The 16317-nt window shown below is 46.9% G+C and overlaps 1 protein-coding gene across 2 annotated transcripts in view; it reads right to left on the reverse strand.

Moving 5' to 3' along the window:
- The window catches only part of IKZF1 (IKAROS family zinc finger 1), a 519714-nt gene that overhangs the window by 355605 nt on the left and 147792 nt on the right, over nt 1–16317 (reverse strand). The window lies entirely within an intron of this gene.

Consider the following 16317-nt stretch of genomic DNA (forward strand, 5'->3'; position numbering starts at 1 on the left):
TGCATTAATACCAGCAATATAAATGCAGGTATTTTTCTCAGAATAAATGGAGATTACTCTGCAATACCAGCACCGGCCAGAAGGGGTCACTGTGTGTGGAGAGAGGCAGGTATAGGAAGTTACAGCATATCCCTGCCTCTCTCTACTACTCACCGATCCATGAGGGAGCAGCAACACAGCACAGAGTCCAGACAACAGCTCTACAGTAAGTGAGGGATGGGGGGAAAATAGTAGGGACACATGGGGACACTGAGACAATAGGGGACACATGGGGACACTGAGACACTAGGGGACACTAAGGGGCATATGGGGACACTCAGACACTAGGGGACACATACACTAGGGGACACTGAGACACTAGGACATATGGGGACACAGACACTGGGAGACCTGGGAACACAGACACTTGGGGACACTGGAAAACATGGGGACACTGAGACACTAGGGGACACTGGGACACATGGGGATGCTGAGACACATGGGGACGCTGTGAGACATAGGGACATTGGGAGACACTGAGACATTGGGACACGGAGACAGTATGTCCCCATTTCTCCCAGTGTCCCCATGTCGCCCAGCCAGTGTCCCTAGTGTCTCAGTGTCCCCAAGTCTCCCAGTGTCTGTGCCCCATGTCTCTCAGTGTGCCTAGTGTCCCCAGTGCCCCTGTATGTCCCAGTGTCCCCATGTCTATGTCCACAACTGTCCCCATGTCTCCCAGTGTACCCAAGTGTCTGTCTCCCAGCCAGTGTCCCCTAGTCTCCCAGTGTCTGTGTTCCCATGTCTCTGTGTCCCTAGTGTCTTAGTGTCCCCAAATGTTTCAGTGTCCCCATGTCTCAGTGTCTGTGTCCCTAGTGTCTCAGTGTCCCCATTTCTCCCAGTTTCCCTAAATGTCTCAGTGTCCCCATGTCTCCCAGTGTCCCCATGTCTGTGTGTTCCCATGTCTCTCATTGTCCCTGGGTCTCACTGTGTCCCCAGTATCCTAGTGACATGGGGACACACTGAGACATTGGGACGCTGGGAGAAATGGGGACACTGAGACACTGGGAGACCAGGGGACTGGGCGACATGGGGACACTGACACTGTGATACATAGGGACACTGAGGCACTGGGTGACTTGCGAGACTGAGACACTGGGAGACAGGGAGACATTGGGAGCAATCCATCTATACAGCAGAATCAAACTGTTTGTTTGTTGGTGATTTTACAGAATTTTCTCTGATGTCACTCCTTGTGATTATACAAATGATTAAGGCTGGTATTTTTTCCCAAGAAAGGTGGCAACCCTAACTACTCTTCACATACTCTTGCTTAAAGGAGCACTACAGGGTTAGGAACACAATCATGTATTTCTGACCCTATTATGTTAAGACCACCACCCTGGCCCCTTCTTGCCTCCCTAAGTATAGTAAAATATAACTTGTATTCAAGTCTGCAGCTGCTGGCTCTACATCTGAACTGACTGTCTGCTGACATCATCAGAAGTGGTGGTCTGAGCAAATTACAATGCTTGCCCATAGGAGACTGTTAACTAGGCAGATCAGGGGCAGAGCCAGCACAAGTCCAACATAGCCCTGGCCAATCAGCATCTCCTCATGAAGATAAATTGAATCAATGCATCTCTATGAGGAAAGTTCAGTGTCTGCATGCAGAGGGTGGAGACACTGAATGGCAGTGCTGCTCACTAGGCAGTACTGCCCCAGGAAGCACCTCGAGCAGCCATCTAAGGAGTGGCCAGTGGAGTTATTTTCTCTGAAAAGACAGTGTTTACTGCAAAAGGCCTGAATGGAATGATTCTACTTACCAGAACAAATACAATAAGCTGTAGTTGTTCTGGTGACTATAGTGTCCCTTAAAGTTTGGAAGCTTAATAGGGATGTATGGGAACAAAACCTGTGTGGACTGGCTGAAAATAAAATTAGTTTAGGTAATGCTGTTGGTCTCTCTAACACTGTGGTATGTCCCCTCCTTTCTTCTACACTGACTACATACACCTTTTCTCTGTCTCAGACTGTATACCAGGAACTTCTGCCTGCTAGTAAGAAGATAAGGAGACAAGTGGACCAGCGAGTGCTAGGGGACAGTCCTTAGAAAGCATGGAGTGAGCGCATCATTAGACGCATTTATGTCAAGCTCAGAATGCTGCCTGCATAGTATGCCCTTAGTTGGCCAGCCTGCAGGATTGGCGGGCAGCCTGACATGCATTCATGCCAGGCTGTCCTTCAAATTCTTTGGACAGACATGCCCCCTTTTTGGGCATGTTCTCCCCTTTTGGCAGGTCTGGTGATGTGATTCGCACCAGTGGCCCACCCTTTTACCCCGCCCATTGACTTCCTGCTTCACTGGACACTGCTGTTAGGGTTTCTGGATTTACTTGAAAGATGAAAGCATAAATTAGAGAGAGATTAGCATAGAGTATGTGTTTTCTTATAGCTGCATCCTATGAGTTTCCCTCCAACACCATCTCCATCAGATACATGACGCTCGGGAGGTATGACCATTTTAGTGTTTTTGGTCGATAAGATTCTGTAAATAGGCCCATCATAATTGTCAGCACCAGGCCCACTGGGCTCTTAATCCGGCCCTGGACCTACCCAAGTAGAGAGCCGCTCACGTGCAAGACCGACTACATGACACAGCACTCACGAAAGCCCCCCCATGGCCTGCAAACACCGGACATGAGATGAGTCGCCCCAACAGGACAACACAGACGCCCAATACCCAAGACCACTATACCACAATATCAGACACCGCCCAACCCCCATGATCCGGAGCATGATGTGCCTGATTGAGACACCCTCGACACTAACCGGAGCACAAAACTGGCGTAGACAGACACCAGACACATAGGAGACACCCCCACAGGACAACACACCAACCCGCAACACCCAAACGGTTAAAACCCAAGGACACCAGAGGAAAGCGACTATCACCGAAGAGACACCCGTGACAACCACAAACACAGGACGAAACTAACTGACGGACCCTTCGACCTCTAAACGCACTTACTTACCGACAACTGCCCCCGAACCTTTAAGAAATACCTAAAAGGGAATTCAAGACTGCGTCTCCCTGCTGTCCACGAACCCCCTCCACCCACCTCCGAACGCCGTGCTCGGCTTGACAAGACACATAACTTGACCAACACACCGCCAACAACACAGAAGCCGCTGAAACCACGACAAGTGGCTGCCTCTTATTACCTACTCCACCCCGCAGGTTACCTGCACTAAGGAAATGCACTATATAGCTGAAAATACCAACTGTACGACCTACAATGCATACTATGTACATCCGTAGTGTAGCTGAGTGCAATATTATAATTCACGGTCTCCGCTGGTATTACAGGTAAATCCACAGTCAGCGCTGAAAAGTAAGGCAATATCCCCAATCCTCCCAATAACCGGACAAAACACAGTCTGGGAGTCAACTAGCAGCTTTATTCAGAACTTCCAGTATTTATGCAAGTCCCCATGCAAGGGGTTTCCTTACTGACAAAGCAGGGGTGATACAGTAAGGGACTACATGGGGGACTTAGCATTTGGTACATTTCTCCCATCAAGCACCGCTGCACGAGAGGGATACTCCCACTGAAATATACTGTTAAGTGGATTATCCCCTCGTGCAGCAGAACCGGCATTTCACATTTAAATCTATAACTTTAACAATATTCGTCTTATTTGCACGAACAGACGTTCGGTAGATATCTGGGGTCTGAGGGTACATTTTGTGTGAATACCGCTCAGATCCCAGCTAAACTAACCGAACTCCGCACGAAATACATTCATCTATTTAGTTCGTTTCAAAAGTACCGAACACCGAGGGGTCCCACAATAGGAGAAGACCGGAGCTCCCAAACAGCCTGGAAGTACAGCGGTGTTTGTGTCGTCGAGTAGCCGTTTTTAGTTCCATGCACTCGACGACCAAACACCGCTGGGGGAGACAAAGGATCCAAGATGGCCGACCGCCGCATGGTCGGTAGTCGAACGACGGCCACCTAAGAACCCACTTAATTACCGATTGCAACAATGTTGCAATCAGGTAATTGGTGCCACACGCCTCTAAGTGTGTGGGCTTGTGTTCGGTACCTAATTAGTTTCACGAACAGCCGGTACAGTTGCTGTTCGTGAAACGACCATGTAAAGGCTAGCGGCTTTCGGCTGCTAGCATATGAATACCATAGGAATACATGCAACCATACATTTCAAGGCAAAATACAAAGTACATTCAAATAAAATATATCAGCAGTGTGTAGGACAACCTTTAGGGATCTAGTTCCATAGTCTGAAGTGGCTAGGTTTGCCACACGTAGCCTGCAACGAAAACTGTATACTTTACTGGCTTGCCCAGCGATGCTATATGACCTGCTATGTATACAATTGTATCGATGTTTAATGCTTACTATATGTCAACAATAAAAACCTTGAATAAAAAAAATAAAAAAATAAAAAAAAAAACTGAGAATAAAAACAAAAGCAAAACCTATAGTATAAAGTCTTGGAGTAAAAAGGCACCCAAGACGCGTTTTGCCAATTCAGGCTTCTTCAATTGGGAAAGTGCATTACAGGAAATGTCCATGCGGAAGTTCTTAAACCCCTTAAGGACACATGACATGTGTGACATGTCATGATTCCCTTTTATTCCAGAAGTTTGGTCCTTAAGGGGTTAAATAGCTTGTCATTCCAAATTCCCGGCGCTTTCGGGTCGTTAGTGGAACGCACCCTGCATTCCAGCTGTCTCTTGGTGCCTCCGATTATGTATTTCCTCCCTCTTACGTCTTGATGTCAAGTCTTAGCGTCTTCCTCTCAGTGGAACTCAGGTTGCATTCCAATGCTTCTGGACGTCATCTATTGACTTTGGCTTCGTATTGACTTCCCTGTATTCTGGTATCCCTGACTTTAGGCTTTTCCTCATCGTTGTGTCTCCTTCTGTGTCCCTGACCTTGGCAAGTATTCTGACTATTCTCTGGTACGTTAAGTCCGGCCATTAGACGTTACCTTTAGTCCTAGGTGTGACATAATTCTACGTGCTGGATCAACTAGTAATCCTGACATTTACAGAGTAAAAGAACAACCAATATAGGTGCTTAAGATTCCCATTTCTTACCTATAGTGGGAGATGTAGTTTTTTATACATATATATATATATATTATATATTTATTTATTTTAAGAAGTGACAAAGTTTAAAGTCCTGATTTCATCCGTAAGGAAGCAAGGTATTAAAATGATGAAGTTAATTTCTTCAATGCCTATTTTTGTATTAAAATAGCCTCCCCTCCATTCTTTTTTCACTTGTTTTATTGCACAGAAAATTTATTTGGGGGGGGGGATTCTTACCATGATGAGTTTTAAAATGATGAGATGTGTGTGTTTCTAAACCCTTTTTAATATTTCTTATGTGTTCAGCAATACTAGTGTCCAGGCACTAGTGGTCCCACCAATATAAATTAAGTTGCAGGGGCATCTTAATACATATATTATATTTTAGAGAAACATGTTAGTTGGTCCCTAATCTTATACGTTTTATTTATATGTTCTTCTAAATTTATAATGTGTCTTTTTTTACTACAAGTCTCTATACAAGGAAGGCATGTACCACAACCATAGAGTCCTATACTTTGTTGTAAAAAGTTTTTAGAACTTGTTATTCTAAAACTGCTCTGGACCAATGTATTTTTTTTTTATTATTATTCTTGCAACCTCTATATACTAAATGCAGTTGTGAGAATAATATATTTTTTAAAATAGGATTGTCTCTTAAAATAGGCCAACATTGATGAACTAGCTTACAAACTTTTTTGTGCCGACCATTAAAATTACAAATAAAAGGTAAGTTATTTATTTTTCCAAGTTTATTTTTATCTTCTTTGTGTCTGTACATTAATAATTTCCTCGAGATAGTTCTAATTTCTTCCATACTTGTGTTAAGTTCTGTCTTATCATACCCATGCTCTAAAAATTTGTTTCTAATCCTAGATGCTTGTTATATAGTCTTGATCTTGTGTGCAATTTCTCCTAATTCTTAAAAACTAACTTTTAGGGGCATTGGCTAGCCAATAGGGTATAATGGCAGCTGTTTTTTTTTTATATATAGCTATTAGCATAAACTGTTTTTTTTTTTTTTACAAATCCTAAAACATTAATTGTTATTTCACCTAGTTCCCCCCCCCCCCCCTGTATTCGCTGCCCAGCCTTTTCCTTGGGGTCGGCGGGGTCACCTACCTCCAGGTGCGGGAGGTCTGCGGAGTGCCCTTCTCCTCCTCTGTCACCGGGGTGTTTTCTTGCCCGGTGGGGCTTGGGATGGCTTGCCGTTGGTTTGGGAGGGGGATTGGGTTCTGCTTAGCCTGCGGCTCACCTGCGGTACTTTGTTGAGTCATGGGGAGTAACTCACCTGGAGGCGAACTTCCAACGAGAGAAGAACGGGCAGGACTCCTCCGGGTTTGTTTTATTGTTGGTCTTTTTCCCTGCTTTGATCCCTATTAATCCACGCTCGGCGTCTCTGCTCCCCCCCTCGGGGGCGCCATCTGCCTGGTCGGGGCTGCGGGGGCTTCGGTTCACCTCCCCGTCCAGCAGTGCTTGGACTCCGGCCCTGTTTCTCACGGCCGGGAGTCCTGCACCCCGGGGGGAATAGAGACGGCTGGGGTTGTATGGGTGGCGATGTCTACACCCTTGCGGTGTCTAGGATGTAGTGGTTATGCATTAAATAATAATTTTTAAAAAATATATATATGTGTATATGTTTACGATAAAATTGTATGATAAAACCGGAACAAAAGGGACAAAAAGCGAAGCGGTATAATAGCCTGATGTATGCTGTTTGCCAAGTTACATTTTGCGTGTCATTTACAAACAAAGAGAAAAATCTGTTCAAAAAACAAGAAAAACTTTATGTGTATATTGTTAACGCAGCATAATCTGCAACCGTTTCGTGACCAAATGTCCGCCTGTGCAACACTTCACAGTTGGCGCCATATATGGCTAATTTGTTCGTTCACTTTTAGGTAGGCCTAGGGCTTGTTTTTTTATAGAGGGGAGGGGGTCTGCTAGGGAAATGGAGGGTCCGTGGGATGGTTGAGTTCCCTAGCGGGGTGCGACATGCCTGATACTAGTGTCCCCCTTTTTTCTCCCCAGTTTGTTTCTTGGACGGGGTTCGCTGCTCTACTGCCTACGAAAACCCGCGTAACGCAGGGTTAACACCACTCAGTCGGTACGGAGGCCAGTGGAGGGTGTGCATATTTTTTCGCTATCACTTTTACAAATTATACTCTAACATTTGAACCATACAAATTTCAGAATTTCTAAAAATAAACAAAAAATAAAAAGCAACAAAATAGTAAACCAAATAAAAATAACAAATATTATTACTAATCAAACTTTGATGATAAGAATACGTAACTATACACGAGAAAACCGAACAGCAAGGGGAACAACCTTTTGAATATTGTAATATCATGTAATGCGGGTAGCCGCGGTTACGCCCTGGGTGCGACATATATTTCGAATTATGGTGATGAGAATGGGAGCCACATGCCGCATATCCACCCATTCGACATTAATTGAGTGCCTTTTAGGGGGCCCTCTGAGTTGTATTGGGTCGTTCAAGCTGCATAGGCGGGGGTTATGTATCCTAGGTTTGGGATAATGCTGGTTTTGATGCCTGAATCTGTCTATATTGTATGATATTCCATGTTTTCTCCTGCTTTCCTCTATGTCTTAGGACTAAATGTAGTTGGTTGACAAACATCGTGTGGTGCACCCCTAGTATATGCCACGTAGCTCTCTTCTGATGCATGTTTGATTGAGCCTCAGTGTCTCCTGTGTGGCCGAGGGGGGGGGGGGGGGGGTGGGTCTACTTGATTGGAGATGGGTATTGTCAAGATGGTGATCTACATAGGGAAGTACGGTTAGGTTTTGATATCGCCCCCTCTGTCCTAGATATTCGCCTATTGCCCAGAAAATTGGAGCCCTCCCCTCACTCCTTAGTCTTTTACACATTAACCAACTGTTAGTATGGAACTTTGTGAGGGGTATATATTGCCGACGGGCGTTGATTTCGCTCCCCACCAGAGCGCGGATTAGGCGGAGGGTAAGGGACCTACGGTGAGGTATCCAGGGTCTTTTGTGGGGAATGAAGGGCTAGCCTGGGGATGTTAGAGGGGTGGACGCGGCCTGACCGGAAGCAGGGAGTAGTGGCTCCCCTTTAGCTGAAGTGGTTTTAAGGGGGGTGGGTCTACATAGTGGATGGGGTCAGCTCAACATGGGGGTCACTGCAGTTTATTTGCGCAGGGTGGGGATCCGAGATGGATAAGGAGTGGGCTAACACTATACTATTAAGGTCTCTATAGAATATGTAGGGCGCGGGGAGGCGGGGCTTTAGGGATCCTCAGTATCCTCCATGCGTTGATCGTAAGGGGGACGAGGGCTCTCGCTTCCCAATATGTTCTGGCAAGTGGTAAGACCAGAATTTTCACTGCATCGGATCGTATCCGGATGCCTTTCTTTCTGTACTTTACTTTCTTCCTTCTTCCTCTTGTCTTTTCCCTTTCTGACCCTTCCCATCCTTTTTCACTCTTGGGGGGTGGCGGACGAGTGGAACATCCCGATTCGGATCCCTGTCGCTCGGGGGGTTCTTCCTACTACAAACAGAGGCAGCAGAGTATTAGCGGTGTGTAACGTATTGCACAATGGCGATTAAGATTACCACTTTAAATGTTAATGGTCTTAACGCCCCTAAAAAGAGACGTCTAATGTTTAGGGCCCTGAAAAGGATGAACTCGGACATTGCTTACCTACAGGAGACTCACCTACCCAAACAGGCTAATTTCCGATTGCGCAACCATGTCTACACGGGCTCCTTTGAAGCCAGGTCACATCGTAAACGGAACGGAGTCGCTATAGTTATCAAACGCTCTTGCCCCTTTCAGCTGTCAGCCCAGGATGTGGACCCGGGGGGACGATTCATTATAGTTACCGGAACTCTGCATTCCCAAGTCGTACACCTGATAAACATCTACGCCCCGAATCAGCCGGATGCTGGTTTCTGGTCTACACTGCGTGGTAAGGTTGCCGCACTACCGCATGGCATGATTCTTCTGGGAGGAGATTTTAATGCCACACCATGTCCGGCGATGGATAGGAGCTCCAGGGCTGGAGGTCCGGGATCACAGGGACACGGGGGACAGGACCGTCAGCTTAAGACTTTTATAGCGGATACGGGCCTGGTGGACGCTTGGAGGGCACAACATCCTGTGGACAGAGATTTTACGTTTTATTCTGCTCCCCATGGAACCTATTCTAGAATAGACCTATTCCTAGTAAATGCAACAAGCCTCTCCAGGCTCTCGAGCTCAGAGGTTGGGAATATCTCCTGGTCTGACCATGCTGATGTATCCATAGTCTTGGGTAATCTTTGTACGGCTAGCCCCTGGTCCTGGAGACTGAATTCGTCGTTGCTGAGAGATGAGTCGGTTCTGGACAGCATTCGGAAGGCTATTACAGATTACTTTCAGGTTAACACCACCCCGGACGTGAGCATCAACACGATCTGGGCGGCACACAAGGCGGTCATAAGGGGAGATTTGATTAAACTGGCCACAAGAAAGAAAAGACTGAAGCACCTTCAACTGGCAGCCCTGCTTAAACGGCTGAGGAACCTTGAGCAGAAACACCAAGCTACCCCGGACGCTGAGATACTCTGTAGACTGGAAGCAGTCAGACGGGACATACGCACACTTCTGCTGGATGACACGGCTAGGGCCATGACATGGTCCAAATGGACCTATTTTGATAAAGCCAATAAAATGGATACGCTATTGGCCAGGACACTACGGCCCAGGCAACAACGGCCCCACATTACGGCCATCAGACACCCGGATGGTACGACGAAAACGAAACCGACAGACATCGCAAAGGTCTTCGAAGATTACTACAAACACTTGTATAATCACTCACCGAACGAACACTCGACGGGAGGTCAGGAGGACCAAGGTGTATCACAATATCTCGACGGTTTGGGCTTGTCCACATTGTCAAGGGTCGCTGCGGGAGACCTAGTGGCGGAAATCAGTATTGAAGAGGTGGACAAGGCCATATCGAGCCTAAAGGGGAACAAGGCACCCGGCCCTGACGGATATGAAGGGTCATACTACAAGGCCTTTCGGGAGGAGCTCGCACCTCACCTGGCAACGCTGTTTAACTCCTTAAGACAGGGAGGACGGTTGGGTCCTGACATGTCGTTAGCTACGATCATTCTACTACCCACCTGAAAACTACAGGCCTATATCGTTGATCAACCACGATGTAAAGATCTTGGCCAAAATACAGGCGGATAGACTGAACCCGCTTCTGCCTTCTCTTATTCACGCCGATCAGGTAGGGTTCATACAAGGTCGACAACTGTTCGAAAATACCAGGCGAACGGTTGATTTGATCTGGAAACAAGTAGCGACGAGTACACCTTCCCTGATAATATCTATCGATGCCGAGAAGGCTTTCGATAGGGTCAAATGGAATTTCTTATTTGCGGTGCTGTCGCACCTGGGATTTCCGGACGAGTTCCTGCAAGTCACAAGGGCAATGTACCATAACGTAAGGGCTCAGATACTGATATCGGGGGCCCCGCTTACTCCTTTTCACCTACACAACGGAACCAGGCAGGGATGTCCTCTCTCTCCCCTCCTTTTTGTGCTGGCCCTAGAGCCGCTCCTACAGGCAATTCGCAGGCACCCGAACAGTCATGGCGTGGCAGTCGGGGGGGAAGAATTTACCGTATCCGCCTACACGGACGACGTCCTCCTCACAGTCACGAGCCCGCTCGAGTCGATGACAGCATTACAGAGAGTTATAGGAGAATACGGGGACCTATCCGGATACAAAGCAAACATCCGGAAATCCAGCGCGATGCCGGTCGGTATGATGGCAGAAGATGTGGCTCTGATACAGAACACTCACCACCTAAGAATGGAACCGCACTCCCTCAAATACCTGGGAGTTTACTTGACGGCAGACCCGAACCGACTGTACTCAAGCAACTACGAACGCAGGCTACGGACTTTGATGAGTGATATGGACAAATGGACCGATAAGTCTATTTCTTGGCTGGGTAGTATTCACTCCACCAAGATGAATATCCTCCCGCGCATACTTTTCCTTTTTCAAGCCCTCCCCATCCGCATCACGAAATCTCAACTGCAGCCGCTACAAAGGACGATCTGTAACTTTGTGTGGCACAATAAGCGGCATAGAATAGCCAGACAAATCTTGTATAGGTGCAAAGACAGAGGGGGATTGGGGCTTCCAAATTTGTATTATTACTATTTGGAGGCCCAATTGTCCCAGGTGATTATGTGGCATTCCCCTGTGGGAGAAAGGAGATGAGTGGAAATAGAATCTTTGATGGTTGGTCTCGACGTCCCCCAATTTACGATGTGGGTCCCGAGAGAACATAGGCCCATGATAAGAGCGACCTGCCCAGCCATCCTTAATTCTCTTCGATTATGGGATGTGAATTGCACCAAGTTCAGACTCACCTCATCTCCTTCCCCTATGACTACGATACTTAGGAATCGAGCGTTTCCACCTGGTATGGCCCCAAGGAACTTTAGCAATATAGAAAAAAATGGGGTACAACGGTATTACCAACTCTACCGAGAAGGGGCTGTGATCCCTTTTCAAGACCTCCAACAAAACACCCACCTGACTCCAGCAGATTATTTTAGATATGTCCAGATAAGGGACTTTGCTAGGAGACCAGATATCAAAGCGGCGGCCCAGGGACAGTTTACTTTCTACAAGAGACTTTGTAGAGATGAATCTGCCCCCAAAGGGATGATCACCCTCCTATACGCTCATCTTAGTACGAAAACTAAAGAAAGGGTAGACTGGCATACATTGATAGATGGGAGCAGGACCTTGGGGAAGAACTAGAAGGTATCGAATGGCAGGAGATCTGGGAAGCAACCAAGAGCGCCTCTATATGTGTCACACAACAAGAACAGGCATGGAAAACCATGCTCAGATGGTATACTACCCCGATCACTTTGCACAAAATGCACAAACTAGATTCTGATGATTGTTGGAGGAGCTGTGGTTTCCGAGGTACGTATCTCCACATGTGGTGGGAATGCCCGACACTCCAAGGTTTTTGGAAGGCTGTTGAAAATCTACTGAGGCAGACATTCGGCAGACCCCTCCCCCTAGACCCATGGATCTATCTTTTAAATAGAACTATCGAGGGATGGATGAGGAGGGAACAGAAATTAGTGCGGACAATAACCTTGAGTGCACGTAGAACTGTAGCAGCAGCATGGTTAACACCTGGGGGACCGGAGTTCGGGGGGGTGATCTCTAGGATAAGGGAAAGCAGGATCATGGAGGATCTCACTGCCAGGATGAGAGGAACCGTAGTGGCTTTCCAAAGGGTTTGGGAACCATGGGACAATAGTGTCTTGGGCAATGGGGATGCTTAATGGTACAGAATCAGGATCTCTGCCTGGCTCCGATACAGCCGGATTGACGGTGATCGGGGGTTCCCTAGCTCGTTCGCCTCCCCTCCCCCCCTCCCCCTCCTTATTCCTTAGTCCTTATCTCTATTCTCTCTTTTCTCTTCCTCTCTTCTCTTTATATTTTTCTTATTGTTACATAACCCTTGGTATATGAGGGTGTTTTCTTATATTCTGATTTTCTCTTACTTATGTTGTCTCAGTTCACATGGATATTGTTCCTTCCTAGCACAGGCATGTGTCCTGATGGAGAGGTGGGGATCCCTAGGGCTCATCCTACTTTGGGTAGTCTTGGGGCTATTGCTCGGGGTACAAGGCCTGTCTAGTAGTACAACATAAATGGAGAGAGGCAGGTAGTCTAGAATTCCAGAGGTAGCTTACCTGTAGCATCAATCTTTAATTTGAGCTCTGGAAGATGTCATTTAACATTGTCTACTACTGCACAAGCTTTATCATAGAGCTGTTTTTCGCTATGCCTCTTTTACACAACAGTAAGGAACTTAACTGATGTTACTATAAAAACGAAAACCCTCGATAGGGGGCAAGTGGTACGGAATGCATAAAGTGGCTTGTCGTATGTGCTAAAGGTGATATATTTGTATTTAAATGTATGTTCTTGCATATTTTGGCTTCTGTGCAAGCCTACAAGTTGTATTACTCTTGCATTGCCTATCGTGTGCAAAAATAAAGAATAAAAAAAAAAAAAAAGGGACGGCAATAGGCAAAAGGTTCGCACCTAGCTACGCCAATTAGTTCATGGCGTTCTGGGAGGAAGAATTTATTTACCATAGCACCTATTTTGCGAACTAGGTGTCATATATTACTGTTACAAAGATGATCTCTTCTTTATTTGGAAAGGAGATACATCTAGCCTCCAGGTGGTCTTACAACATCTTAACAATAACGATTTGGGCATAATTTTAACTTGAGTTGAAACCGACTAAATGATAAATTGGTTGAGGTTTTTTTTTGTGCTGTCCTTAGTTTCTTCATAAACTATGTTGAAAAAAAATTCAATAATATAATATAATATAAATAAATATAATATTAATATTTACTCAGTATTATTGTTTGTGAAGCAGTTTAAAGAAATAGTAATAGTTTTTGTAGGGTCTGCAATTGATCTGCACTATTGGTTTCTCTTATGTTTCCATTTTTCTAGAACCTACATAAACTTTAATATTTACCTCAATATACTTCGTTCAAATATATGTATGGGAAGCGGTGCCGGGCCGCCGAGCTGAGCGGCAACCATCCATGCCAGCTCCGGCTCTGAGATGCTTAAACACACCAAAATAAAGCACCAAAAGCCCACCTGCAGGGGAGAGGCACAGGAGCAAAACGCAGGGACACCTGCTAAGCCACCGCCGCGCAACCCGCACAACCGGAGCAAGATGAGCCCATGAGGCCTACACGTACACGGCGACGGCAGGAGCCACGAGACCAGATGGCTGAGGGAGAGAGGGGGAACCGGACCCGGCCCCGCTCCCCCCCCTTGGGCCGGCGTGGGTGATCCCGGCCCACGAGTCAAATCTCCGGAGACTGGAGGCAGAAGGCCCGCACATTGGGGAGCCCTTTCCCACGTGGAGCCAAGATGGCTGCTATACGCGCACACTACTAAAAGTCATGCGGGGTCACCCTGGCCCTACGGGAAGATGGATTCCACAGATGGACCCCTCCATGCAGCAGAATGGTCGGCGTGGAGCCGGCTCTAACCCCTGGATTTGGTGGTGGTCCGGGGAGGCCTGCCCCCAACTCTGTGAGCCCTGTGGAGCCGGGGTGAGCTGGACCCCCGGTGCACCTGTGGCCGTGGAGGCGAACACCGGCAACATGCATGTGACCGGAGAGGGGTGAGGCATAATGGGGCTGGAGCTCCAATGGGCAACTGCAAATGTTGGGGAGGTGCAGGGGACAAGGAGTCCGGGGTCTTTTCAGGGGTGGGAGTCTGCCGGACTGCTGATGTCCTTGAGTGCCCACAGCACTGCAGAACTCACGGCCGACCGGCCAGAGCAGGCCTGGAGTGGAACACTGAAGGGGTTGGTCACACCGGGGGAGCTGGAGGGACCCTGCACTGAATAACCAGCTTGGCAAAAATATGCACCCCGGGCACAAGCCTGCAAGAGGCCACGGCAAAGAGGAGCCCGCACAGCTATACCAGAGGGGGCCATTAACCCCACGCTGGACAATGCTTCCCACCAGGCACAACCAGTGGAGAGACCAGTTATCGTTTCACAGAACTAGATCAGGATACACTCTATTGATCTAGCAATTGGACACTACACCAATCATCAGCTGCTTAAAGAAGGGACCTTTTTTTTTTCTTATTAATTAATTAAAAAAAATTTTTTTCAACTGTCTCCTGTATTTTGAATATTTCATTGTAATTGCTTCATACTACTTAGACAGGAAAACAAAAGTATCTGCCAAGTTAAACTATACTTGTAGCATACTCTGCATATGTGGATGCTCTTTAGTGCTGCTGTATTTAAAGATTGCCAAATAAGCCAAATGGCAAATGATTTTGGTAAACTAGAAAAATGGTCAGATTTGTGGCAACTGACATTTAATGTGGATAAGTGCAAGATAATGCATCTTGGACGTAAAAACCCAAGGGCAGAGTACAGAATATTTGATAGAGTCCTAACCTCAACATCTGAGGAAAGGGATTTAGGGGTGATTATTTCTGAGGACTTAAAGGTAGGCAGACAATGTAATAGAGCAGCAGGAAATGCTAGCAGAATGCTTGGTTGTATAGGGAGAGGTATTAGCAATAGAAAGAGGGAAGTGCTCATGCCATTGTACAGAACACTGGTGAGACCTCACTTGGAGTACTGTACACAGTACTGGAGACCATATCTTCAGAAGGATATTGATACCTTAGAGAGAGTTCAAAGAAGGGCTACTAAACTGGTTCATGGATTGCAGGATAAAACTCACCAGGACAGGTTAAAGGATCTTAACATGTATAGCTTGGTGGAAAGACGAGACAAGGGGGATATGATAGAAACATTTAAATACATAAAGGGAATCAACACAGTAAAGGAGGAGACTATATTTAAAAGGAGAAAAACTACCGCAACAAGAGGACATACCGTATATACTCGAGTATAAGCCGACCCGAATATAAGCCGAGGCCCCTAATTTTATCCCAAAAAACTGGGAAAACTTATTGACTCGAGTATAAGACTAGGGTGGGAAATGCAGCAGCTACTGGTAAATTTCTAAATAAAATTAGATCCTAAAAAAAATATATTAATTGAATATTTATTTACAGTGTGTGTATAATGAATGCAGTGTGTGCGTATGTGTGTGTATGAGTGCAGCGTGTGTGTATGAGTGCAGTGTGTGTGTGCATGAATGCAGTGTGTGAATGCAGTGTGTGCAGGGCCGGTGCAAGGATATTTGCCGCCGTAGGCAAAAAAAAATGTGCCGCCCCCTCCCCCCCCATATGTCCTGACTTCCCCTCCTCCTCCCTCAGTGGTCCTTACCTCCCCTCCCCAGTGGTCCTGACTCACCCCTCCCCTAGTGGTCCTTACCCTCCCCTCCCCTAGTGGTCCTTACTTCCCCCTCCCCTCCCATAGTGGTCCTTATCCCACCCCCTCCCTCTCATAGTGGTCCTTATCCCCCTTCTCCCTCCCATAGTGTTCCTTATCCCCCCCCATCCCTCCCATAGTGGTCCATATACCCCCCCCTCCCATAATGGTCCTTATACCCCCCTCCCTCCCATAGTGGTCCTTATCCCACCCCCTCCCACAGTGGTCCTTATACCCCCCCTCCCTCCCATAGTGGTCCTTATACCCCCCCTCCCTCCCATAGTGG

Source organism: Pelobates fuscus, chromosome 4 (genome assembly GCF_036172605.1).
Source record: "Pelobates fuscus isolate aPelFus1 chromosome 4, aPelFus1.pri, whole genome shotgun sequence".
NCBI classification, from domain to species: domain Eukaryota; kingdom Metazoa; phylum Chordata; class Amphibia; order Anura; family Pelobatidae; genus Pelobates; species Pelobates fuscus.